A 27,696-nucleotide genomic window follows, 5' to 3' on the forward strand; every position below is an offset into this window, starting at 1 on the left:
CCATGTATTCCCCATATTGTTATTATTGTGCCCCATAGAAGCCCACTATTGTTATTATTGTGCCCTTACATTATTATTGTTATGTCGGATCTAATTATATTATGACCCCTTAGACTCTTATATATAGAAAGGAGGTCTTGGCATTTGTATCATATAAGAATTGTTCATTTGTGTAATGTAAAGGAGGTTGCGCCCTTGAAGAAGTTGAATTCTAAGGCGTTGATCTATCTTTTCTATATTTTTGTGAGCTAGTTTCATAACAGAAAATCTGCACAATTTCAGGGCTGATTGCACAATAGGCCTACAAGGGAGTATGTCTGTTAGATCTGCGCAATTTCTCGAGACAATGCAGTGACATGCAGAAAAGGCATGTCCCACATGTTTGTGAAGTTTCTACAAGTAGTGTGAGACAGTCAGGTTGGGAAAGTTTTGTGCAGTTTTGGAGATCAGTGTAGCCCTAGGCCACAACTCAAGTCAATTTTTCTGGTTCACCAGCAGGAAGCTTGATGGGAGATATTTTGAGAAGCTCATACTGGATTGTGTTTTGGGACAACTTCCATGCAGTTCTAGGAGATAGTAAGCTGGATCATTTCTACAATTGCGCAGTGCAGGCTGCTTAGAGGACAACCTCAAGCTTTGCACAATTCTTGGCACGAATGCAAGGTCATTGAGATCGAGGTCCGGTTGAAGGAGGGTTGTCTGGTCGACCGATTTTTAGGAAAATGACTAAGTGTGAAAGCAAGTTTACTTGTCCATACATGACAATGTGATCACACACTTATCATGACTTGATGACAAGACACGTCAAACCAGGAAGACAAACATGTGCTCAATGAGACTGACTCAAGGGTTAAGAGTGACAAGTGCGACACTTGAGATATGTCTTCGAATGACTATGATGACACTTACCCAACAATTTTTAAAACTTTGTGTGTGAGTATGACTAATGTCAACAGAGCGGAAACAACTCATGCACACAAAGACAACCCTTCAAAATTGCTAGAACAAACTCACAAGCATGACATAGTGATGAACATGCCAAAATATGACTAGTGATCAATCAAGTAAAAAGGGTGTGAAGACTCGACAGGAGCTCATGGGATGAGCCTGAGAGTTTACATCCATCAAGGGGAAAACCAAGGAAAGCTCTAAAATTTGGAAGCAGGCCAAAAGTTTGGAGGGTGTTGCAGCCACTACAGCACATAGCTATCAAGATTCAGTGAATGGGAGAGAGAAACTACCGAGTTATGAGTGCTTATGGTCTGAGTTGGTGCAAGAGGAAATAAGGTGGAATACCAAAGATGGGATTTCATCCAAGGGCGAGCATGAAGAAGAATTTGCATTGGCTAGAAATGAGAAGAAGGTAAAAGGGAAGAAATCCTAATCCAAACCTAAATACAGTTAAGGGGGCAGTAAAAAGGTTTTTCAAAAATTAAATGCTTCCATTGTCATGAATTCAGGCACTATGCCATGAAGTGTCAACACAGGAAGGAAATCAAGAAGATCTTAGGAGGACCAGTAGATGAGGCTTTGGATTCACAGTTTCAACATGACATTACCCTCATTACATGCATGGGAAGCATGGTGGTGGGGAGTGTGTGGTACTTGGACTCAGGTGCATCATTCCATATGATGGGGAATAAATACTTTTTCAGCGACCTAGATGAAAAATATTTTCAGATGCACATCAAGATGGTGGAAGACATGACGTATAGCACGATCGAGATTGGTACAATCACCTTTCAGAGGGAGTCAGGCTCCACCCTCAGGCTCAAGGATGTCATGTTTCTTCTGGGCCCAAAGAAAAATCGTGTCTCTGTTGTAGTTTTGGAAGACTATGGTTATGATGTGATCTTTAGAAAAGGAAAGTAAAAATTGAGACACATAGCCATGGGATAGGTGAAGCAGCTCCAGGTTTGTGTGAATAATTTGTGCAAGCTAGATGTGAAGGATTGTGCTTCTTTGAGCACAAAGGTGGAGAAGCCACATAATTGCGATGTCAGTTAACTTTTCCATAGAATACTTGGAAATTTCAATCATTGTGCTATGAATATCATGCATTAGATAACTAGATGCATCCCCAAATGAGCACTTAAGCAGTTTGATCGGTCATCCCATTAGGCTCACTTAGAGCATTCACATAAGGTGCAGGAAGAAAGGAGCGGGGTGAGCAGCATGGGATATGTGGCAGTGCCACCGCGTGTCTCAATCAAGAGCAATGGTCGTACAGGGGTGCAGCCCACCAAACTGACATGGCTTGGAGATAGAACCCAAAGGCATTTCCCCAAAACATTTTTAAAAGTGCAAGCAAAGGAGAACCAAGATTAAATCATAGGGTGGATGTGACAAGATGATGTGGCACTATGACACACACTCGGTGTTGCTTCTATTGGCTGGAGGGTTGGACAACAACCCATGTAATCCCAAATGCGTAGCCCAAAAGAAGGAAAAATTGACATAATGGAAAACAGTAGGAAAATCATGGTGGGATGACAGAGAAAGGGTACATGGTCAGGGCCACATTGTTGTGGTAATGATATTGGTCAGGGAATATCCCACCATCCAAGTCCACCAGACGATATGACGCTGGAAAAATAATGAGAAGCTACAATTCAGGCTCTAGGGTGATTGAAGAGGGATGAAGTGACACAAGTGGTTATGTCAAACCAATGGGAAAGAGGCCATATGACCCCACCATCCATGCAAGCCTGGAAAGTGAAACTTGGCGTGAAGTAAAGGGAACTTTTAGGTAGTGTGCTAGAAGGGACTAAATGGGATGACATGGGGCAGTTGCCTAGCTATGCATGTAAGCCTGACAGAGCTCTCATTTAGAGGGAAGACCCATAGAAAAGTCATCCAACATTGTGTTCTCGGTGTAATAGAGATTCATCACAAAAGACAATGTCTCAAGAAAATGTGAACTTGTGGGAACAATGATAGATGGAAAGGTTTGGACCTATGAGAAAGAGTTAAGAGGAGCCCAATGTCCATGTAACCAAGAAAAAAGATCCTCAATGGGTAAGCAAGCGTATAGTTTGGGAACTGTCAAGAGAGGGTAAGCGGGGTGATATGTCCAGTGGGACCCAATCCCAGAAGGAAATTGGTTAATATGGAGAGGAAATGCTTGTTAGATGTTCATCGGGCATTATATATATGTGTGTGTGTGTAATAAACATCAAACTATTAAAGTAGAGTTAACAAAAAATATATAATAACTACCCCATTCCTCTAATGGTAATTTGTGGGGTCAAGTGATGTTACAAAGTGGTATCAAAGCATCCAGGTGCAATGCTTGGAATGGTTAGTCTTTGTCATGGGCAAGGGATGATTTTAAAAATTGACTAATTAATTCTTTGGGTGTTAAAAGTCGGTCTGAATTATTGATTATTGTATTGTTGGTAAAATTATGTTGATGTGAACTGGTTGGTTGATAGCAGCTCAGTGAGAGTAGGAACATGGCCATAAATATTTTTTTTATTTTTAATTATCATGATAAAAGGATTGAATAATTGATGCATATGATTTTTGAATGTGTCTTCACACTAACATGGTTGTTTTGTCACAACAGAAAACCCCATGGCAGAACAATGAATGAAAGGTCATGGTCATGATTACATGTTTATTTGTTATTTTGAAATGTCTAACAATGTGTGTATTTGACAACACGTCACAAGCAATGTAAATTAGAGAATTTACAACAATGAGGAATAGAATGGTTGTGTACAGTTATGATCAATCACAACATGGAATATATGGGGTGAGAGCTAATCAAGAAGAGAGATCAATTGGCCAAGGGGGAGGAAATCACTCCCCAAACTAGATGGACAACTTGAAAAGCCTAAGGGATGATGTGAGAAGCTTTAAGGTTTATAATGAGGGGGTGGTAAGAGGCCAAGAAACGAAATCATATATTAATGTATTCATCCTACAAAGTCTCTCAGATTGGCAAAGAGAAAGGACATAAGAGATCAAGGCCAATCATAGAGACAAGAAAAACTTTCATGAGTCAGAAGAAAACACCAATGGAATAGATGGTGGCAAGTCAAGAAAGAGACACAGGTGAGGAAGTTAGGACACTATGTGAGGATGTGAGCCATTGATCTCTCTAAGGGGAGGAACTAACACATATGTGCATTATTCAAGCAAACAATCTAGTTTTTTTTCCTCGAGGCACCACTATTTTCACCATTGCCATTATCACAATTCAGAAAGAAAATAAAAGGGACATATTTATGAAGAATTTAACGAGGCTAAGCCACCCACATTTGATGGGGATACGAAGAAAGCAGAGGATGAAATATCTTAGCTACTAGAAATGAAGAAGTTTCTTAGAATACATGACTATTTTGAGAATATGAAAGCTAGAGTTGCCACTTATAGCCTTAAGGGAAATTAGATATATGGTGGGAGAAATTGAAGAATGTTGAAGGTATTTTTGAGAAAGAATTGACTTGAGATGATTTTGAAAAACTATTTAGAGAGAAATAATTGTTTGAATGCTATTATGATAGTAAGGCAAGAAACCTCTCTGGACTCAAAAGTTAACCAGTGTTGAGTATGTCGCCAAGTTTTTAGAACTATTGAAGTATGTGTCGTATCTCAAGGATGAAAATGCCAAAATTTAGAGATTCATTAGTGGATTTCCTATGGAATTCAAGGATGAAATTTGTTTGTTGGAACCCCAAACCCTGATAGATGTTATCAATAAGCAGCACATTCCTATGAGTGTTTTGGGAAAATTTAGTGTTCTTGGACAAACACCTAACCCTCTAGACTTAGTAGTAGGTCTAGAAACAACAGAAAAAGTAATCTCTACCTTTCCTATAAACAATAGATAAAATAAGAGAACAAAGAACCTACTTGTAGCTTCCGCTTATTCCTTATCTCCCTTGACCGATTTTGTTGCTCCTTCCCGTACTTAAATCACTTGAGAAGTACCTGCACATAGACAGAAATGAGAACCCATCAAAGAAAATGATAATGATCTATTGCTTATAAATAACATGGAATCAAGAACATCATATACATATGAAAGCATCAACATATAACACAAGCACAAGGGAAAAAGTTTCGAAGACTTTATTGATAGGAGGAAGAATTACAACCCATATGTGCTTGATCCAGCGACACTCTTCCAATTCAATTCCATCCTCTTCACCTCATGACAAGTAAGACACTTCAACACTATAGAAATACTTGCACTCAATTCTAATCTCATATCACCAGCATCTCCCTACAATTCAATAATTTCCATCCCATAATCTCTTAGATGAGTGATCTTTTTATAGGTGAATGAAGGAGGTTATGCCATCAATGGTGATAATGAATACCTTTATAAATTTAGAAATCAGTTCCATGGAAGAAGGGATAGGGGATTGATGTTTCCTAACTCCCATCCTCATCCAAATGCGAACTCAAAGGAGTAGGTGGCATTGAGAAACTTATAGAGGCTTCCAATGGATAAGGAATCTTCAAACCCTCACAGAAGTTCACTCAAATTTGCCCAGCACAGGACAAAGAGGGACCAAGTGCGCTGCAGAGCACCATGTCAGTGTATGGTTTGCATTGTAGCACACTTTAATGAAGGCCTACCCGCGCTGATCTTCGTAGAGGTAGTTTTTGGATGTTTTCAGTGATGGAACTTCTTGGGAAGTGAGGTGTCCTGATGACTAATTTCTTTAGGGCATGTAAAAAATTCACTACGGGTTGATGGGCCTTAATAGTATTGACCTATAAGTTGGGGTTGATGTGCCCAAATGGATCTGTAACAATTTTTCCCTAAAGCATGAGGTCATAAATATATATGTCAAGTGAAATGCTTTATCACGAGGAGAGGAGGTTTCGAAATGGAAGGTGACCTGCATCAATTACAATACATGTATCATAATAATTTGATTTTTCTCATGAGCTAGCTGAGGGAAGACATACCCATGCTCAGCTTATAAATTTCGTTACATGTACAAATATAGTCATCTACAGATATAGACCCATGAATGGCTGACCATGAATGTAAGAAAATTGTACATTTGATTTAGTACTCGCAAAAATATTGTAGCCCGGATGGACGGAACTAGATTCGGAGTCTTCAATCTCATTCAATCTTTTGATCAAGTAGAAGTCCAGCCATGTGAATAGATGTTCTGAAATTGAACATGGAAAGACATTGTCTAATTACCAGCCAATGATGTAAGTTGTTAACGGATGCGAGAGGAATCACCGATAATGATAATGACCCTCAAGGTACTATAGTACATCTCGCATTGTGTGAATAAATTATTTGATGTTGAAAACCATACAAAGTCTTTCGGTTGAAGGCCATTGATGTCAACCTATCACCGGAAGCAAGAAACCTACCATCGATGTATGCAAGCTTCAAGGCACTGAAGGTGTGTTTCTAAGTCAAGTTCTTGGATGATGTGTTGATGTAGACAAGAAGAAACTCGTCGCAGGAGGGCCTTGATGTATCCCACATCTATGACACAAAATGAGATAAACAATTTTGGTGATGAAAAATCAACTGACGACACAAGGTTTAGGAATGGCGGTCATGAAATGAAGGTTCACGGTATTGCAAAGGATGAAGTTTGAACTGAATGACTTCTCTTGAACATGTTGGCGACACTAAGATGAATTGGTAGCATTGACCCAAAAAAAAGTAATGGATGGTATGATAGACCAATGGTGTGATAACCATCAAGTTGAATGACCCAACCCACATAGTCACGGTGATTAGGTGAAAGTGTCATGTTCAAGAGCGACTTGCTACCATAAAGTTTTCTCGGCTTTTTTCATTTTCCCCAGTGATTTTTGACCACTACCTCTTTATTTTTTATCAAGCTTGAGGAGGATAACATATGCTTTTTGTATAATTTCACCCTTCGGGCGAATCCATCACTATTTGATGCTTTAACGAGACTAGCAAAGGTGAAACTCGACCTTGTCTAGATGGACAAGTTTCTCGCTATTTGATGTTTTTAACGAGTTTAATGACAAAGACAAACTTCTTCCTTTTCATGTTTAGAGAGTTTGAAAAGGTACGAAAAGGAAACTCCACAAGTTCTTTTTCGTAAAATAGTCTCTCAAGTCCAAAAAAGCGTAAAATAATACAAGAGAGATATCATTTGCAATCCATTAACGCGCTGGAAAAGATAAGTGCTCGGCAATCTTTTCATGTTTACAGAGTTTGAAAAGAGCTTAAAGAGGACTTCATTTTGAGGAACAAGTGGTGTCTACGGTAGCAACTGGTTCTAGTGATGTTAGAACTTCTCAAAACATGTTGATGAATGTGAAGCGGCTGGCTAATAAGACCACTGATTGCAACTATTCCTCAAAAAGAGTAAACAACCAAGTGAAAGCATATGATCGGCCCAAGGGATGGTGACGATGGGATGAAAATAACAAAGGCTCATCTGAAAAAAAAGGAGGATAGAATGGAAATCATGAGGATTAAAAATGGAAATGGGTTCATTTTTACAAAAGCTTGAACCATAGGGAACTATGCTTGATTCAGTTTCATGTTTACAGAAGCTTGAAATGAAAAACTATGCTTGGATTCAGTTTACATGTCCCAAGCATGATGAAAGGGAGAGTCTTCGTAACCAGATGGAAGTCGCTGTAGTGAAGCGGGACAGTTATCCAACACCTTTTTGGCTTCATCCAGATAGGGACAAAGGTGAATGGAGTGATTCCCTTCACATAACCTACAAAGAAACTTAACTTTACCACTAGGTGCATGCCCCCCAAGCTTCATTACATTCACTTAAGTAGACTACTCATGGCTACTAGGTGGAAGGAATGAAGGTCCTTTTACGAGATCATGTGAAAGACTCGACTTGGATTTTACGAGATCTAATCAAAGACTCGACTTCGAACTTGGGACCTTGTTTCATTTTTTAATGAGCTTGATACAAGATAAGGAACTCTGCTCAAATTCCTTGTTTCATTTTTTAACGAGCATGACACAAGACAAGGAACTATGCTCATACTCCTTGTTTCATTTTTTAATGAGGTTGACACAAGACCAGGAACTATCCTCATATTCTTTGTTTCATTTTTTAATGAGGTTGACACAAAACAAGGAACTATCCTCATGGACCCTTGTTTCATTTTTTAACGAGGTTGACACAAGACAAGGAACTGTCCTCATAGGAGTTGTTTCATTTTTTTAATGAGGTTGACACAGTACTATCCTCATTGACCTGTTTCATTTTTTAATGAGGTTGACACAATAAAAGAACTATCCTCATATTCCTTGTTTCATTTTTTAACGAGGTTGACACAAGACCAAGAACTATCCTCATGGACCCTTGTTTCATTTTTTAACGAGGTTGACACAAGACAAGGAACTCTCCTCATGGGCCTTTGTTTCATTTTTTAACGAGGTTGACACAAGACAATGAACTATACTTGGATTCAATCACAACTCATAAGAGGTCATGAAGGAGAGATCTAGTTCCAATGCCCCAAGTACATGATGTACAACATCACCGAATTGATCATCAGTTGATGTAGGTATGGAAAAGGTTACCACATAATTAACCCGTGGTGGTGATGATACCATTGGTATAAATGGACCATATAGGGAAGATGGTTGACTAGGAGCCATATTTGGACCGAGAAATGAAAGTTGGTCAATGGTGACAATTCTGCCTTCATGCGAAAAACAAATCGCTCGAAAGAGTGTTGAAACAATAGCTCCCATGTCATAAACATAGTCACGCCCTAGAAGTAAATTGTAATATAAAGGGCCTGGGACTACCATCACATTCAAATAAACGATTTTTCCTCCCAAAGTAATAGGTAACTGTGGAAAGACCCCTAATGGTCGATTGGTTCCTCTATTAAATGCCAACAGATTCTAGGTAACTAGCACAGGTGGCAGCGAACCGAGCGCTTGCCAAGAAATTGAGGAAAGGATACTCATGGATGCACCTTCATCTATAATAGTGCCCAATACAATCATATTACAAACTTGTACTATGATCTGGAAAGGCACATAAGAAGGAAGACGTAATCTAGCCAATCAATTCCAATCAAAGGAAGTGACTAGACTACTTGGATGGCGTACTGTAGAAATGGGAGAATTAACCCCTTGAGTTACGAGAGCAGGAGGTTTTTCCTCCTATATTGATGGAATAGGAGGGCTACCCCCAAGCTCATTAGAATCTGAAGAAACAAAAAGAACTTGAGTGGTATCATATTCACTCTCTTCGGGAAAGGTACGATTTGCTGAAGGTGACATTGGGTCAATTGTTACCTCAACCTGTTGATTTGGGCCGGGTATAGACTCATTGGATTCACTTTCAAAGAGAGTGGTTTCGACCGACTATTGATTTTGGTTAGTCAATTCATCAGCTAATGAAGGATTTAGGTAGAGTTTCCTATAACCAGATGGAATTCGCTGCGGTGAAGCAGGACAATTATCCAATACCTTCTTCGCTTCATCTAGATAGGGACAAAGGTGAATGGGGTGATTCCCTTCACATAACATACAAGGAAATTTAACTTTACCCTTGTTTCCATGAACTTTACTATCACTAGTTGATGGTGAGTCACTAGCATGATCTCCAGAAGTTGATGACATAGGATGATGTGAACAAGAAGACCATTCTTCTAGGATCTGAGGAATATTAGGACAATTTCGAAGAAGATGGTCTCCCGTACAAATTTTTCATGGATATCAAACTTTGGGAGGCTTGATGGATGCTTTCTCATTAGATGTTGCATTCAAAGCAATGGCTTCTTCGTTGTCCCTTTACTGAATTTGCTTCTTCTTCTTCTTCTTCCCTTTATTCTTCTTCTTAGCCACTTGGTTACTAGTACCAATACTTTCACTAGGCAAAGAGGAAGAAGGGGAGAGAAAAACAAATGAGGAAGAAGGCAAAGGGTCGAATGTAGGATCAACTGGAGGTTGATTTTGTCCAGTTGGAGGTGTACTTGATTACGGAGAAATCATGACATTTTGAACCAAGGAGGTTGAAACCAACCATACTGGCAAGCCAATGGTAAATTTCAGAAGGGAAAATGTAGCCATATAAGGAGCATTAATATTTTTGAAAGAAGAAAAAAGACTAGGATTCCCATCAAAAGGAATTCCTTGATCGGTGAACTCTGGATTTGTTGCCATATGTTTCAACCTAATATCAACTAAGTAGCGAGTGAGGAGGATGTTATCCGTAGTCAATTAATTTTATTTTAATCAAAGTAACATAACAAAACAAAAGAGGGATAATCTAGGTAAAAAGGTTTGCCAAGCAACTGTGAACTGTAGAATACCTCCTGGTGAACCAAGAAGTACGGGCAAGCAATCTCCCTGAATGCTATGTTTGGTGTATCACAGTGTACAAGGCGGCCGACTCTATTACCTAAGGGTGGATAGCAACCTAGATTTGTCCTCCCATATATACCCAAAAGTACGTAGAGGCCCAATCTGTATAAGCGTTGTCTAATGCAAAACCGCACAGTGAGAGCATTCCCATATACTTTACGTACTATAACACCACCCTATATACCTGAAGGTACATGGATGAGCTACAATATACTCATGTACGTGGAATGAGGTATCACACTCAGGATGTATTGCAAACAAGTTAGCGAAAACTGCTTTATTTTACGACGCCGGAACACATCTCTAGCCTAGACCTATAAATCTTTTTCGTTAGGTGACAATGCTCCATTAGTTAAATTCAGATAAATTTTAAGTTGATCTTCTTTAGAATTTTGCTTTCAAGGTTCACCACATGATGTATGTGTACAATTCCTAAAATGAAACTAATATGAAAAGAATTCTTTCCATTCAATTTAACAATGAAAATACTAGCTACAAGGAATAGAGCAAACAAGTACTTTTTGATCAATCAACAAAAAGCACAAACTAGATGCAATTCCATAAACCATACCTTTCAAGCATTCACAAACTTTAATATGCAAAATGCATGTTTTTCTTTCCAAATCCCTTAATGTTATGATGAACAAAAAGGAAATATGCACAATCGATCAAAAATCTATTTTCATAAAAATGACGATTTTGTGAGAATTTCTTTTCAGGGAAAGGAAGAATTTACGACACTTTCAATTTCAAAGAAATGAGGAATTACAACACTTTCAACGAAAAGACAAACCATATACACATATCAATCAATCGATCTTTTATGAATGAAGATTTGATGACAATTCAACTTTCGAAGGAAAAGACGATTTTACGACACTTTCTTTTGCTAAAGATCAATTGATTAAAAACTAACTTTGACTATAGACTGATAATGACAAAGAAAATATTAAATAAACATTAATCAATCAAATCAAAGTAGGGCTAGCTAAGGAGATGAAAAGACTGCTTTTATAGATAGGACATCATTAATATCCAACAAGCAAGAAATCAGAAGAATTTTGGCAAAAACTCAATCCAAAGGTGGGAATTTAACCTAAGGTTGATTACCACAGGTCAAAGAGGGGCTAACTGCATTGCAGAGCATTGTCTCTCACTAAAGCATGCGCTGATTTCAATGATTTCAAGATTGATTAGTATAGGTCAAAGAGGGCCTATCTGTACTCATCAACGTAGGACAAAGAGGGCCAAACTGCGCTGATTAGAACATTCCTTTGTTAATCAGTGCAGGTCAAAGAAGGCCTAATTGCACTACAGAGCACTGTCTCTAAGGATAGCCTGTGCTGATTCCTGTGAGGCCACTAACGAGTCATATAACCTCAAATTTTGACCAAAATTCAATGCAAAAGGCTGAATTACAACAAGTAAAGTATGTCAAGGTGTCTAAGGAGGTGGATAAGCTACTAAGATAGATAATCTCATCCCCAGTGGAGTTGCCAATTTTTTTTGGGAAAATTTAGTTGATGGTGTGTCACTAGCATGATCTCAAGAAGTTGATGACACAAGATGATGTGAACGAGAAGACCATTCTTCTAGGATCTAAGGAATATTAGCACAATTTCGAAGAAGATGGTCTCTCGTACAAAGTTTGCATGGATATCAAACTTTGGGAGGCTTGATGGATGCTTTCTCATTAGATGTTGCATTCAAAGCAATGGTTGCTTGGTTACCACTTTCCTGAATTTGCTTCTTCTTCTTCTTCTTCCCTTTCTTCTTCTTCTTAGCCACCTGGTTACTAGTACCAAAACTTTCACCAGGCAAAGAGGAAGAAGGGGAGGGAGAAACAAATAAGGAAGAAGGAAAACGGTCGAATGTAGGATCAATTGGAGGTTGATTTTGTCCTGTTGGAGGTGTACTCGATTACGGAGAAATCATGACATTTTGAACCAAGGAGGTTGAAAACAACCATACTGGCAAGCCACTGGTAAATTTTGGAAGGGACAATGTAGCCATATAAGGAGCACTAATATTTCTGAAAGGAGGAAAAAGACTAGGATTCCCATCAAAAGGAATTCCTTGATCAGTGAACTCTAGATTTGTTGTCGTATGTTTCAACCTAAGATGAACTAAGTAGCGAGTGAGGAGGATGTTATCCATAGTCAATTAATTTTATTTTAATCAAAGTAACATGACAAAACAAAAGAGGGATAATCTAGGTAAAAAGGTTTACCAAGCAATTGTGAACTGTAGAATACCTCTTGGCGAACCAAGAAGTACGGGCGGGCAATCTCCCCGAATGATATGTTCAGTGTATCACAGTGTACAAGGTGGCCAACTCTGTTAGCTAAGGATGGATAGGAACCTAGAGTTGTCCTCCCATATATACTCGAAAGTACGTGGAGGCCTAATCCGTATAAGCGTTGTCTAATGCAAAACCACATAGTGAGAGCATTCCCATATACTTTACGTACTGTAACACTGCCCTATATACCTGAAGGTACATGGATGATCTACGATATACTCACGTACGTGCAATGAGGTATCACACTTAGGATGTATTGCAGACAAGTTAGCAACAACTGCTTTGTTTTACAATGCGAGAACACGTCTCTAGCCTAGACCTATAAATCTTTTTCGTTAGGTGACAATGCTCCATTAGGTAAATTCAGATAAATTTTAAGTTGATCTTCTTTAGAATTTTCCTTTCAAGGTTCACCACGTGATGTATGTTTGCAATTCCTAAAATGCAATTAATATGAAAAGCGTTCTTTCCATTCAATTTAACAATGAAAATCCTAGCTACAAGGAATAGAGCAAACAAGTACTTTTTGATCAATCAACAAAAAGCACAAACTAGATGCAATTCCCTAAACCATACCTTTCAAGCATTCACAAAATTTAATATGCAAAATGCATGTTTTTCTTTTCAAATCCCTTAATGTTATGATGAACAAAAAGGAAATATGCACAATCGATCAAAAATCTATTTTCATAAAATTGACGATTTTGTGAGAATTTCTTTTCAGGGAAAGGAAGAATTTACCTCAATTACGATTTCAAAGAAATGAGGAATTATGACACTTTCAACAAAAAGGCAAACCATATACACATATCAACCAATCGATCTTTTATGAATGAAGATTTGATGACAATTCAAATTTTGAAGGAAAGACGATTTTACGACACTTTCTCTTGCTAAAGATCAATTGATTAAAAACTAACTTTGACTATAGACTGATAATGACAAAGAAAATATTAAATAAACATTAATCAATCCAATCAAAGTAAGGCTAGCTAAGGAGATGAAAATATTGTTTTTAGAGATAAGACATCATTAATATTCAACAAGCAAGAAATCAGAAGACTTTTGGCAAAAAAACTCAATCCAAAGGTGGGAATTTAACCTAAGGTTGATTAGCACAGGTCAAAGAGGAGCTAACTTTGTTGCAGAGCACTGTTTCTCACTAAAGCATGTTCTGATTTCAATGATTTCAAGATGATCAGTGCAGGTCAAAGAGGGCCTATCTGCATTGATCAACGTAGGAAAAAGAGGGCCAAACTGCAGTGATTAGAATATTCCTTTGTTAATCAGCGTAGGTCAAAGAATGCATAATTGCACTGCAGAGCACTGTCTCTAAGGCTAGCCTGTGCCGATTCTTGTGAGGCCACTAACAAGTCATATAACCTCAAATTTTGACCAAAATTCAATGCAAAAGGCTGAACTACAACAAGTAAAGTATGTCAAGGTGTCTAAGGAGGTGGATAAGCTACTAAGATAGATAATCTCATCCCCAGTGGAGTTGCCAATTTGTTTTGGGAAAATTTAGTGTTCTTGGACAAACACCTAACCCTCTAGACTTAATAGCGGGTCTAGAAACAACAGACAAAGTAATCTCTACCTTTCCTATAAACAAGAGATAAAATAAGAGAACAGAGAACCTACTTGTAGCTTCCTTTTGTTATTTATCTCCCTTGATCGATTTCGTTGCTCCTTCCCGTACTTAAATCGCTTGAAAAGTACCTGCACATAGACAGAAACAAGAACTCATCAAAGCAAATGATAATGATATGTTGCTTATAAATAACATGGAATCGAGAACATGATATACATATGAAAGCGTCAACATATAACACAAGCATAAGGGAAAAATTTTTGAAGACTTTATTGATAAGAGGAAGAATTACAACCCATATGTGCTTGATCTAGCAACACTCTTTCAATTCAATCCCATCCTCTTCACCTCATGACAAGTAAGACACTTCAACACTATAACAATACTTGCACTCAATTCTAATCTCATACCACTAGCATCTCCTTACAATTCAATAATTTCCAGCCCATGATCTCTTAGATGAGTGATCTTTTTATAGTTGAATGAAGGAGGTTATGCTAGCAATTGTGATAATGAATCCCTTTCTAAATTTAGAAATCAGTTCCATGGAAGAAAGGATAGGGGATTGAGGTTTCCTAACTCCCTTCCTCATCCAAATGCGAACTCAAAGGAGTAGGTGGCATTGAGAAACTTCTAAAGGCTTCCAATGGATAAGGAATCTTTAAAACCTCATGGAAGTTCGCTCAAATTCGCCCAACGCAGGCCAAAGAGGGACCAAGTGCGTTGCATGGCACCTTGTCAGTGTGTGGTTTGCATTGCAGCGCACCCTAATGAAGGACTACATGCGCTGATCTTCTTAGAGGTAATTTTTGGATGTTTTTAGTCATGGAACTTCTTGGGAAGTGAGGCATTCTGATGACTAACTTCTTTAGGGCATGTAACAACTGCACTAGGGGTTGATGGGCCCTAATAGTATCGATCTGTAATTTGGGGTTAATGTGCCCAAATGGATCTGTAACAATGAGCAAGCAAGATGTAGGCTTTGATGAGAAAGGAAAAAAGAGTGTTGCACAATAGGAAAAAGGACATTTTAGTAGGGTTAATCACGAATATGCAAGCCAAACGCAACAATATAAAAGGATGCATCTTATTTGTAGTGCAAGTTTCCAAGAATGAGGAAACTTACAAAGAAATAGAAGATGAGGAAGCTGCATTTCTACAAAAGTACCTTGTTTTGTAGCAGTACGTAGATGTCTTTCCAATGGAGGTTCATAGATTACCACCTCACATAGAGATAGATTTCTATATTGATTTGGTACCTAGAGAAATACCAACATCCAAGACATTATATAGAATGAGCACTCCAGAATTGGTTGAGCTGAAATTGCACCTAAGGGTTATGTAAGGCGTAGTGCATCCCCATGGAGAGCATCGGTATTGTTTGTAAAGAACAAAGATGGAATAGTTAGATTATGCATTGATTATGGGTAGTTAAATAAGGTAACCATTAAGAATAGGTACCTATTATCAAGGATTCATGTTCTCTTTCATTAGTTGAGAGGAGAAACAATTTTCTACAAAATTGACTTGAGGTCAGGCTACCATCAAGTAAGGATCAAGGTAGAATACATTCATAAAACTTCTTTCAGAACAAGACATGCGTACTATGTGCTTGTAGTGTTATTCTTTGGGCTTACCAATACCCCTTCCACATTCATGTGCCTAATGAATAGTGTGTTGCGTCCTTATTTGGATAATTTTGTCATTATATTTGTTGATGACATATTGGTGTATTCAATGGAAAAATAAGAACATGAGAAACATTTGGCTACAATGTTACAATTGTTGGGAGAGCACAAGGTTTATGCAAATCTTAGCAAGTGTGACTTATTCCAATCACAGATACATTACTTGGGGAATATTGTTTCCAAGGAAGAAATCTCAGTTGATCCTGAAAACATCAAAGCCATAATGGAGTGGTAAACTCCAAATAAAGTGGATGAAATTAGATTATCCATGGGACTGGAAATATATTATAAGATATTTATCTAGAATTTCTCTAAGATAGGCCATCCCAATACAACCCTGCAAAGAAAAGGGAAAATATCTGAGTGGACTGCACAATGTGCAAAAATATTTGAGCATTTAAAATAGTTGCTCACCAATGCACCAGTGTTGAGAATTGCAGGTCCTGACAAGGATTTTGTGGTGTGTATAGATTCCTATAAGGAGGGACTCAGTGGAATCATAATGCAAGTAGGGAAAGTTGTATGTTATAATTCTAATGATTTAAATGAGGATGAGGTAAATTATGTAACGCATGATTTAGAATTGGCTACCATCATTCATGCCTTAAAAATGTGGAGGCATTACCTCCTTGGTAGGAAATTCATGCCCATGACAGACCATATTGGGCTCAACTATTTGTTCAAAAAATAGAATAATGATAGGTAAGCAATATGGCTAGCCACACTTAGTGAATTTGACTTTGCAATCAAGTACATGAAAGGTAAATAAAACAAGGTTGCTGATGATTTGAGCAAAATAATCTAAGTAAATCACTTGGTAGCTATAATTTCATATATGATAGATCTGATAGAAAGAATCAAGAGTTCTAAACTACAAGATGAGAAATATCAGCAAGTGAAAGAATTTTTTTTGCAAAAAGGCACAGATGAATATTTTCAGCTCACTGAGGGTGGCCTAATTAGGTTCGAAGGAAGAAATTATGATCCTAATAGTGATGAAATGAGAATATTGATAATGAAAGAGTTTCATGTAATGACTTATTCAAGCCACCAAGGGTATCGAAAGACTGTGACAACTATTAAAAAGAACTAATACTAGTTGAATTTGAGGGAGGAAGTGGTTGATTTCATGGAAAAATGCATAGAATGCAAACTAGTGAGGGCCAAATGTAAGTATCTGGTAGGATTATTACACCCTACCCCTATTTTGGAATGGAAGTGAGAGCTGATTTCTATGGATTTCATTATAGGTTTTCATAAAACATCCAAGCAGCATGACACAATCATGATACTAGTGGATAATTTGAGCAAGGTTGGTCATTTTGTAGCAGTCAAATTCACTAATTCTTCTAGTGACATAAAAAAAATCTTCATAAAGGATATTGTGAGGCTGCATGACATCCTAAGAATATTGTGTTAGAAAGAGATGTCAGTTTCACTTCCAGGTTTTAGAAGGAACTATTTGCAGGAACGGTAACATAAGTGGCATTTAGCATAGTCTATCATACACAAACAGATGGGAAAACAAAGAGGATTAACAGAATCCTTGAGTACATGTTAAGAATATATGCGATGCATTAGCCCAAGAAGTGGGAAGAATATCTCCCACTTGTGGAATTCAAATACAACAATAGATACTAAAAATCCATAAAGATGAGCCCATTTGAGGCATTGTATGGCAGGTGTTGCAACACTCCTATTAGCTGGAGTGATCTAGTGAATAGGGCACATGTAGGGCCTAATATGCTCAAGGATATGGAGCAAGAAGTCTAGATCATAAAACAAAATTTGAAAGTGGCATAGTATACACGGAAAATTTGTGCAGATCAACATAAAGAGTGCCAATAGTTCCAAGTTGGGGGACACATTTATTTGGGGATTAAGCCCAAGAAGAGTTCCGTGAGGATTGGGACATGTGCCAAGTTGGAACCACTGTATTGTGAGTCATTTGAAATCCTTGAGAGGATTGGACCAGTGGTTTATAGACCGGTTTTACCTCCTTTAATTCGAGTTCGTAATGTTTCCCATGTTTCTTTACTTAAACAATATGTACAAGAATGTAATCTTATGATTGATTGGTCTGTGTTATAGGTGGAACTATAGGGAGAGTTCCAGTTAGAGCCAATGTGCACTCTATATAGGAGGATTCTCATGCTACAGAATCAAGCCATAGAGCAAGTCAATGTGTAGTGGAACCACTTTGGGCCAGAGGATGCCACGTGGGAAATGACCGAGGCCATAAAATTTAATGATCTATTCTTGTTTATTGGATAAAGCAAGTTTGAATGTGATTGCACATACTGTATAAATCAATTTATATAAATCTCCATGAAATAATATGTGTTGTGCTTTGTTTTTAGTGTTTCATATGGGCACATGAACATCTAGGGCAGTGTTTCCTCAGGGGGGAGGGTACTGTGACAACCCCACCCGTGGTCCTCTTTTAAAATACATTGTAAATATTTTTGTATATGTGAAATTTGAAAAAGGGGTTTGATTGAAAGGGACACAGATTTTGGAGCTCGGGAGGAGAATTACTTACTTAGTATTTTGTGGTTTCTTGTGCAAGAATCGTGAATTGCAGGACAACCATTAAAGGTTTCCTGGTGTAGGAATTTAAGAGACTGGTTCCTGAAATTAAATGGGCTATAAAAGAAAGTAAGCAAGCCCATATTGCTTGAGAAACAACAATAAAGAAAGAGCAAGAGCACAAACAGTCTAGCAGAGAGACTACATGCCGTAGGTCGACAAGGACGTAACAACAAATGAAAAATGAGGAAAAGACAGTGGGAGGACTCATTCAAAGGTAAGGCTAGAAGAATTCAAAGGGTACAAGAGGCAAAAAAACAAGGGAGATAGGTGTTCAAGCATCTAGTCAGAGAAAATGAGAAGGAAACTCTAAAGAGAAGAGAAGGGGAGAGAAGTAGATTATTTCTCAAGCTCCCTGTTGATTGTGGGTTGAGATACTAGTCTCTGGAACCCTGTAACAACTTAGGTTCCCTGAAGGATATGGTTTGAGATAGGATCCCTAGAGCCCTATAATAGCTTGGGTCCCTAGAGGTTGTGGGTTGAGAAAGAGGTCTCTCGAGCCTTGTAACAACTTGGGTCCCTAGAAATTGTGGGTTGGGATGGAATTTATGGAGCCTTATAACAACTTGGGTCCCATGGAGGTTGTGGGTTGAGATAGTAGAATTTGGAGCCCTATAATAGCTTGGGTAGAGGTCATCCTAAAGGAGCACCAAAGGAAGACCTGATTGAAGACTTGTGGTTACTGAACATTTGAACAGTGGATTCTAGACTCCCTAGGAGGGGGTGAGTTAGATTAGCTTTAGACTCCGTGTGTTGACAAAAGAAGCGTCATTCAGCTGGTGGGATTGAGGAAAGGGGTCATATGAGGTCCATGTTTCAGCTGGCAGTTAGTGTCTTAATCCCTTAAGAAAACATCCCCATCAGACTCTGGAATCTGGACCGATGGTGGCTAATGCAAGTAAGTGTGGCTGCAACTATCAATGGTTAAGTGGAGACTTATCCCAGACTCAATTTCCTTGCAAGTTCAAAGATAAGTATCTTCATATACTTATTATCTGTTGATGAATGTATGATGCATTTATTTCTATAATGGTTCTCATTTTTTGGTACTGCATTTGTGTTGTTAATTCTTGAACATGTGGTTACCCCTCCATGGGGAGATGTCACTGAATGACATGTCTAACATATCTATGTGTATAATTATTTTGTAAATGAAGGGCATTGATAATGAAATAAGTAATCTGAAACTTCTTAATGTGAAAATAAAAATGTTGTGTGATTAAGCTTAATGATGTTGAACACAGAACATTTAATGTATGAAATATGCAAAGAACCACATGGTAATAAGGATTAGTGGCTATAACATTATGATAAACCTTATTCTAAATGAAATTCTTAACTATACTGAGAAAAAAACACAAATGAATAATAGAGTAGCATAAGGTCATGTTGTAGGCCGCAACAAAATCCATAAGATCTTAGAATAAGATTTGAAATAGTGGGCTCAAAAACCCATTTATTTATATAAAATAGTTACATTGAAGACCGTCGGCTTAGTAGGGTCTGCTTTAACTTACATCCATTTATTTGTTTTTGTTACAAGCATCTTTGTCAGGCAATAGAAATTGTATTAACATTGAGGTATGTTTCCGTTGGGGCCAGATAGGCTCATCAACTTTACCTCAATGGTCTTCAACTTTGCATTCTCACAAGGTTGGATATCTTTTGTTGGCATCCCAGTGTCACTAGTGAGGCACTAGAAGGCTCTTCATATCTCCATGGAGTTGCTTATAAGCTCGAAATAGATTTTGGCACTGTTAGTGTGAGGAAGACAAGGTGCAAACCTCTTAGGAGTCCATGCCAAGCCTACGGCAGGTAATGGTCATTGGAGAACCTATGCCAGCATGCATGGAAGTCCCTGCCTGAGAACGAGAGTGCAGGTGGGCCAAGAACTCCTTAGAATCAGATTCGGCCAAGATTAGGAGGGGTAGCACCATTGAATGCCTTAATAAACAATTGGTGTTCACATATGGCCTTGACGTTTATCTAGAGGTTTTTCGGACCTTTGAGGTAGAGCCATGTTCGATAAGACTAGCTCTAGGAAGTTAGTGCTATTGTATAGCTTGTTTTTGGGGCGATCATAGATTGACTAAGGCAGGACCAAAGTCCCTTAGTCGAGCCATGGAAGAGAATGAGAAGGAATGACTTGTTGCGGAACAGATGGGCCAAGCCCTAAACTTAAAAAACAAGTTCAGGTAACCTTATCCTTCCATAGATCACTCCCTAGCTGTCGAGACTTTTGATTGTTGCAGTTGATTTTCACCTTATGCGATTGGTTGTGATAGTGATGGCGTGACCTAGAATAAATACACTGGAAGAATGTTTTTGGAGGAAAAAGGGGGCTAACAATGATAGCGAAAGTCGAGACACGATGGTGGCCACGTAACCCTGACAATTATGTTTTTGGTTAGGGATGGACCTACTTGAGCGGTCATCCTATTAGGCTCACCAGGAACATTCACATAAGGTGTCAGTGGAAAGGATCAGGGTGAGTAGCGTGGGATGAAATGCCACCACATATCCCAATTGGGAGAAAGGTTCATGCAGGGGTGTAAACCACGAGACTGGCATGGCCTGGAGATAAAACCTGGAGGCTTTTCCCTGGAACATTTCTAATGGTGCAAGAAAAGGAGAATCAAGATCGAAGCATAGGGATGACATGACACGATGATGTGGCACTATGAAATGAACTTATAAATGTTACTGTTGGCTAGAGGGTTGGTCCACAACCCACAAAAGCCTGGACATTTAGACCGAAAGAAGGAACAAGAGGTGAAATAGAAAACATCATGGAAATCCTAACAAGATGACATAGAAAGGGTACGTGGCTTGGCCTGTACCATTGCAGTAATGCATGATTGGTCATGGACTAGCCCACCTGCTAAGTCAGCCTGATGATAGGACCCCAGCAGAATAAATTGGATCCATATAGGAGGCTCGAGGGTGAAGGAAGTAGGATGAAATGGCATGTGGTTGTGGCATACCAATGAAAAAGAGGCCATATAGACTCACCATCACGCAATAGCAGTAATTGAAACTTGAAGGGAAGTAAAGGGAACTTTTAGGTAGCACTCCATAAGGGAATGAACATGATGATGTGGGTTAGTTTCATGTAAATCCGTGCAAGCCTGAAAAATCTCTCATTTAGTAGAGAGAGGACCCACAACAAGGTTATCCCGATGTTGTGTTCTTGACTGAGTAAAGAGTCATCGCAAAAGATGATGCATCTAGATAATGTGAACGAGTAGTAGAGTGATCGACAGGCAAGCTTAGGCCTATGAGGAGAAAGAGGGGCCCATTATCCATGCAAAACCAGAACAGAGAGCATGGCGGATACCAAGCGCGTAATTTTGGAATTTCCAGGAGAGGGTAAGCAGGGTGACGTGTTCAGTGGCGCCCACCTGGAAGGAAATTAGCATAATAGAATTGTGGCACTTGAAGTTGAGATTGAAAGGCTCACAATTGAGAAAAAAAGAAAAATAAGTCACTTGAAATGTTTGATGAGAAGGAATTTGTCTTCAAATAAGAAACTATTAGATTAAAAACTGGGGTAGAAGAGTCAAGGAGAATTGAAGATGTAATGGGAAGGCAACTTAAAGGAGTTAGTCATCGTAAAAAACTTGTAGTTGAAGTAGTTTCAACAAGAAAAGAATTAGAAAATAGTAGATATAGATCAATGAAACTATAAGAGATGATGAAGAAGCTTTCAGAAACTCTAAATTAGAGGATGATAGCAACATTATTAGCAAGGAAGCAAGCAAGAACAAGGGGAAAAATAAGTAGTCAAGAAAGGAGCCGAGGAAAGTACCTTCATCAAGAAAATCCTTTGTACCTTTCTTGAGATCTGTCAAGTGCTTAAGTTGTCATAAACTTGGACACATTGCAACAAATTTCATAAGTAAAAGGATAAGATCTTCCTATTATAATATACATAAATATATGTAGCCAAATAAAAATCCCTATCAAGAAAATAATAAAGGAAGATTTCTCCCATCACAAAGATCATCTACAATCTGGTACAACAATTATTTTTATGCCTATTTTTACTCATGTAGTAATGTAAGGCAGATTAGAAATAGAATATATGCATATGTTTATCCTTTTCTTGGCCACATTTGATGTTATATGTCTAACCATCTTGGCCAAATTTCTAAATATTGCAAGTTTACTAGTTTCTTTAAGGAATCAAATCAAAAGGTGAAGGTCATTCAAATCCATCTAGACAAGAACACAAAAATAGGTGCACATGTTAGACATTAGACCATCGAAGTTTGGAAGGAGTAGTAAGAGACTTCTATGAGAAATTGAGGCTTGCATGGTGTAAATAGGATCATATGGTATCATCTTCGAATTTCATAAAGGATCATTGAAGGTGCAAGCATAACAGAAGCATTGTGTGTGGAAAAATCGACATGTTAGGAAGGAGGTGGACAAGGTTTGAAGGTTTGTTTTTAAATCATTGATTCATCTTTGTTTTAGCTTGATAATTATTGGTTTAGACATGGTAACCAAGCATATGAAATAATGTGTATGTTCAAGGTTCTAATAAGGTGCGAGTTGGGTTTTATACTACATGCTTGATTGATGTAGTCATTGTTGTATATGATGGCAGATTATATTGTAAGGTCATTCTAAGTTTGTGTTATTGATTTATATATGTTGCTAGGATTTATGACCAGATTGTGACAAAATTTTGTATTGCCATAAATTGTGTTAATTTGGTCTGTTGATGACCATATTTTTGGCATCGGTCATATGCTACGAAGAATTTTATGATACTAGTGTTGAATCTGCTAAGACTGCAATGATCTGGGTTTTGATAAAAGGTTTGTGATTGATGAGTTGTTTAGAATTTATGATATGAATATGAGCATGAACTTCTCAGGTAGAGAGTTTTCAAGGCATGGAGATCATGAAAATATGTGACATGTCCACACGGAGCATCTCAAATGCTTCTAGTCGATCAACAATTGATTGTTGGCATTATGATCCCTTGCTAGTATAAATGGGAAAAGACAACATTTGTATGAGCTTCTCATGCAGGGGTTATGAATGCTCCCTTTGGTTGAGCATATGCTAATAGAAAAAGTTATGGATATCTATGATGATGCTTTAGTTGGCCAAGTTAAGAAATAATGTGCATTGGATTTTGTGTAGCTAAGGTTTGCATGGAAAAACCCTTATTCTTGTTGTTTTATGGAATTAGATTCTATATTGTTGCAAAAATATTTGTACTCCTTTAATATGTTTATTTGATAGTTTCTCATGTATCATGTGTCAATTCGTATGTTGATCAGTTTTTTGTGAAAGATAGATATGTTGTGAATGATGACCTCTTCGATGAAAAGATCTATTGCTCTCCACTATGAATTTGTGTTAACTTAGAATTTCGATGCACTTCTTGTCCACTCACAGAAGCTATTGGTTATTGAGATACACTTAGGGTTTTAGTATTTTTTGTGTCATTGAAAAATTTTGTGACATAATGGATGATTGTGAATAATTTTTTGCTATTGCTTCAAGAGAATGTTGTTTCACTGCTTCATATGTCGATTGTTTGAATATATGTTGATGACGATGAGTCATCTTATGATGCTTGCTAGCCTGTTATCTAAAGTTAGGGTTTATGTTGTAGGACTATGAAGTCTTGAGAAGAACTATAGTTGTATGTCGTTAAGCCTCATTGATGATATAATGCTATATTGATGAGGAGATGTATTGCTTAAAAAATCTTGCGAGTTTATTGTATTCTCGTAAGCTATGCTTTGTCATATTTTTTTCATAGAAGGTTCAGAGTGTGCTACCCACTTCTATTGTTAATGTATAGTTGAATCAACCTTATTTTTGTGTTAGTGTAATGTTTCTACCAAGGTTTGACATATTGTTGAGAAAACTATTGTTGATGAGGGATTTTGTTAATGTTGTTAATAACATGTTATTCACTAGGACCAACTGATTATTCACCTTGTGATTGAAAATGTATGAAAAATAAGTATTAATGTGTATTACCATTGTGTTGATAAAAATCATCATGTTGAGAATGGACAATTGTTATTGTTGGGTTGTATTCCTTGCTAAAATTTTAGATAAAGAAGGAAAAGTATGCTTTTGGCATGTTGGTTGCTAATTAGTGGTTTTGCGAGAATGTGTTGGCATGTTTTATCTACCTCACAAGATGTTACCCTTTTTCATTGATGTCAAAGGGGGAGAGAGAAAGACCAAATGGTTGTCTATTTGCAGGAGGTTTTCATCATGCCAAAGGGGGAGATTATTGGCATTACAACACGTCAACATTAATGCAAGTCATGATTTTTTCATTGTTTGATGATGTGGACACTAAGTGTTTAGTGTGTTGTTGTGGCATGATGTTGGTGCTACAAGCGATTCAACTAATCCTTTGTAGTGGGATGATGATGGTGTTGAAGTTGACAATGAATTTGGGTAGTGATCCTTTTAGGTTTCTAATTTTATCAAGTTTTCGCAGGCTTGTTAGAGCATCCACACAACATTATTGTTGGCTTGTCATGATATTCCAATGACACTGTCATAGGATTTCCATTCACTGCTCGTGGCATTGCCTGTAAATGAAGAAAAGAAAACAAAAGGTCAAACCAATCAAATTTCCCATGGAATTCCCAGTGATAGAAATGACCGACTTGATCTGCAATTTTCATAAGATAATTGATTATGTAATGAGTTCAAATTGGTCTCATAAAGGTGTAAATGCATTAAAATTCTGAGTGATTGTTTGATTTGCTCATGTAATGCAATAAATTAGTTTCCTTTGGTTTATTCAGAAGTTTGGACAACCAGGTTAAATGTTTGTGGTTGTGTGTCTCCTTTTAGTCGCATGGTGTGAAAATGATCTCTTGTAGCTGATCGATCTGAGACACGTGAATAATGAATAAAATCTATGTGAGGTTGTAATCTCATTCAAAGAGTGACCAATATGTAGGGTGGATGTAGTTTAATTACTAAGTGTTGAAGTTGACTAGACTGCAAGTATATTGTGCATCTGAAGAATATCCCAGTGCATGTTAGAGGCTGAGGAAAGAGTGAGTCCATGGAAGATATGTCACATTGCATATACCTATAACAGTTCGTGTGTGGTTTTCTATGTATGTAGAGGATGACATAACGAGTGGTTGTGCCATTGTAGGTCAGAATGAGTGTGCACCTGAGCAGAAGTATAGCCTTGTAGAGTGGTACCAACCTCTTGTTCTATGAAGTGCGATTTTCAGGGTCAATGGTGGTGATAATTGAGAAAAAAATGTTGGAACAAATGTACTGAAGTGTTGGTTTGCATAACATAGCCACAAAGGGTAGAATTTCATGAGAATTTTTATGATTTTATTTATAAGGTTGTGTTGAAAGGATCATGAATTTGGGGTTATTAGGAAACTGTTGTATCATTCATATGCCATAGATGATTTGAGTCTTCTTGTTGTAGTGCTTATTCAGTCTATATAGGAAAATACTTTATATGTATGATTGATCTTCGAGACATCTATCCATGCACTATTATTTATGCCATGTACACTTGTTTGTGAGGGAGAATTATGTATGGTTAAGTGAGAGGTATTTTTATATGGTTTTATGGCTTACAATTGCTGAGTGAGTTTATTGCTAGGGGTTATTTTTGAGGAATTGTTTGTTAAGAGTGTTGTCTATTGTATGGTTAAGAGTATGTTTAAGTGTTGAGTCAGAGGGATGAGATTGTGATATTGATGCTTGGGTTATGTTAAAGTGAATGTTGAGTCAGTTGTTGTTGTTGAGCCTTGACATAGAGATTTCTTTTTATAAGCTTGTATTGATGATTTTTTTGGAGAGAGGAGTCCATGTTGATGTAATAATTTGGGCCCAATCTGAAAATGCATGAAAGGATGACCCATAATGATTATGGAGGTTGTGGCCTCCAAAAAGTGGTGGCTTGCTAGCTAGTAGTGGCTGGAAAATCATTTTAGCAGTGGTGGCTCCTTGTTGGTAGTGAAAAATAGAATTTATATAGAGGAGTTGTGGCTCCTAGCTACTTAGGCTAGCACATGAATGTAAAAGATATTTAAGAATAATTAAGAAAAATGATGCAAAGTTGCAAGGTGTTTTTCTCCCCTTCAGGGTTTCCACCATAAATACTTGTTTCTCATCGTTTGATGATTTTCATTATGTTTTTGTATTTTTTCATGTAATGTTGATTGTTTAAAGATGTTAAACCTAGTAAAAATGTACAAAATGACACTAGTGATTAACCCGGTAGTGATATGGTTTCCAGCATTTATGATTATACCTAGGGATCATGTAAGTTACTTGATATTGTGGCTCAAGGAAGCTCCACAAATCAACCTGCAAACTATGGAGGTCTCTATCTCGAGTGAAAATTAGAAGGCATGAATTCTCTATTATTAGTGTAACTTTGGCACAAAGATGGTTGTGGTGACTACGCATGGATTATGCAACTAGAATGAATAACAAATTTTATTTATGGGCAGCTCTACAGACTGTGATTGGAGGCTTTTTTTTAACTCCTTTAATTCTCTCTCTCACATACCAATATGATAGATGGACAAAACATTAAACCCAAAAATAAGACACTCAAATATGAGTTGATACTCTATAAACTGCGTCATTCAATTCCTTAAGATTACAAGATTATAGAGATTCAAAACCACTACGAATAACACTGCTAATATTAACTTACATACACATGACTGATAGCTAAATTTATCTTTCTAGATATAACTTGAACTAATAGCTAGTCGATCACTTTACTTAAAAGGAGACTATTCTCTAACCATATGTGTTTTCGATGTGTATCTTCTTGAACAAAGTACTGTGTGTGTGTGTGTGGGCTCAATTAAAAAATAATAGAAGGGTAAAAGTAATATAGAGCTCAGTATGATGGAGATGTTGTAGTGTCAGTGAATGAGTGCAACCATTTAAATTTGGCTAAATTAATAATAGAAAGTTAAAACTTAATAAAAATAATAAAATTCATTTTTTATATTGTAATTTTGTTTTGTAGGCCTCAACTCAAGTTAGAAATTATTTTATGGAAAAAAATTGTATAAATAATTGTAAATGCTAAAAGTCATCATATAGTCTTCCTTTGAAGGAACTAATAAATTGAGATATGAAGTGGATAAATAAATGACTTCATGAGGCAGAAGAAATTGTATAAATTTTGGTGGTACCACTACTAAGT

This window comes from Pinus tabuliformis, chromosome 1_2, assembly GCF_031772625.1.
Source record: "Pinus tabuliformis cultivar Carrire ecotype Pingquan chromosome 1_2, CPIR1, whole genome shotgun sequence".
In the NCBI taxonomy this organism is placed as follows: domain Eukaryota; kingdom Viridiplantae; phylum Streptophyta; class Pinopsida; order Pinales; family Pinaceae; genus Pinus; species Pinus tabuliformis.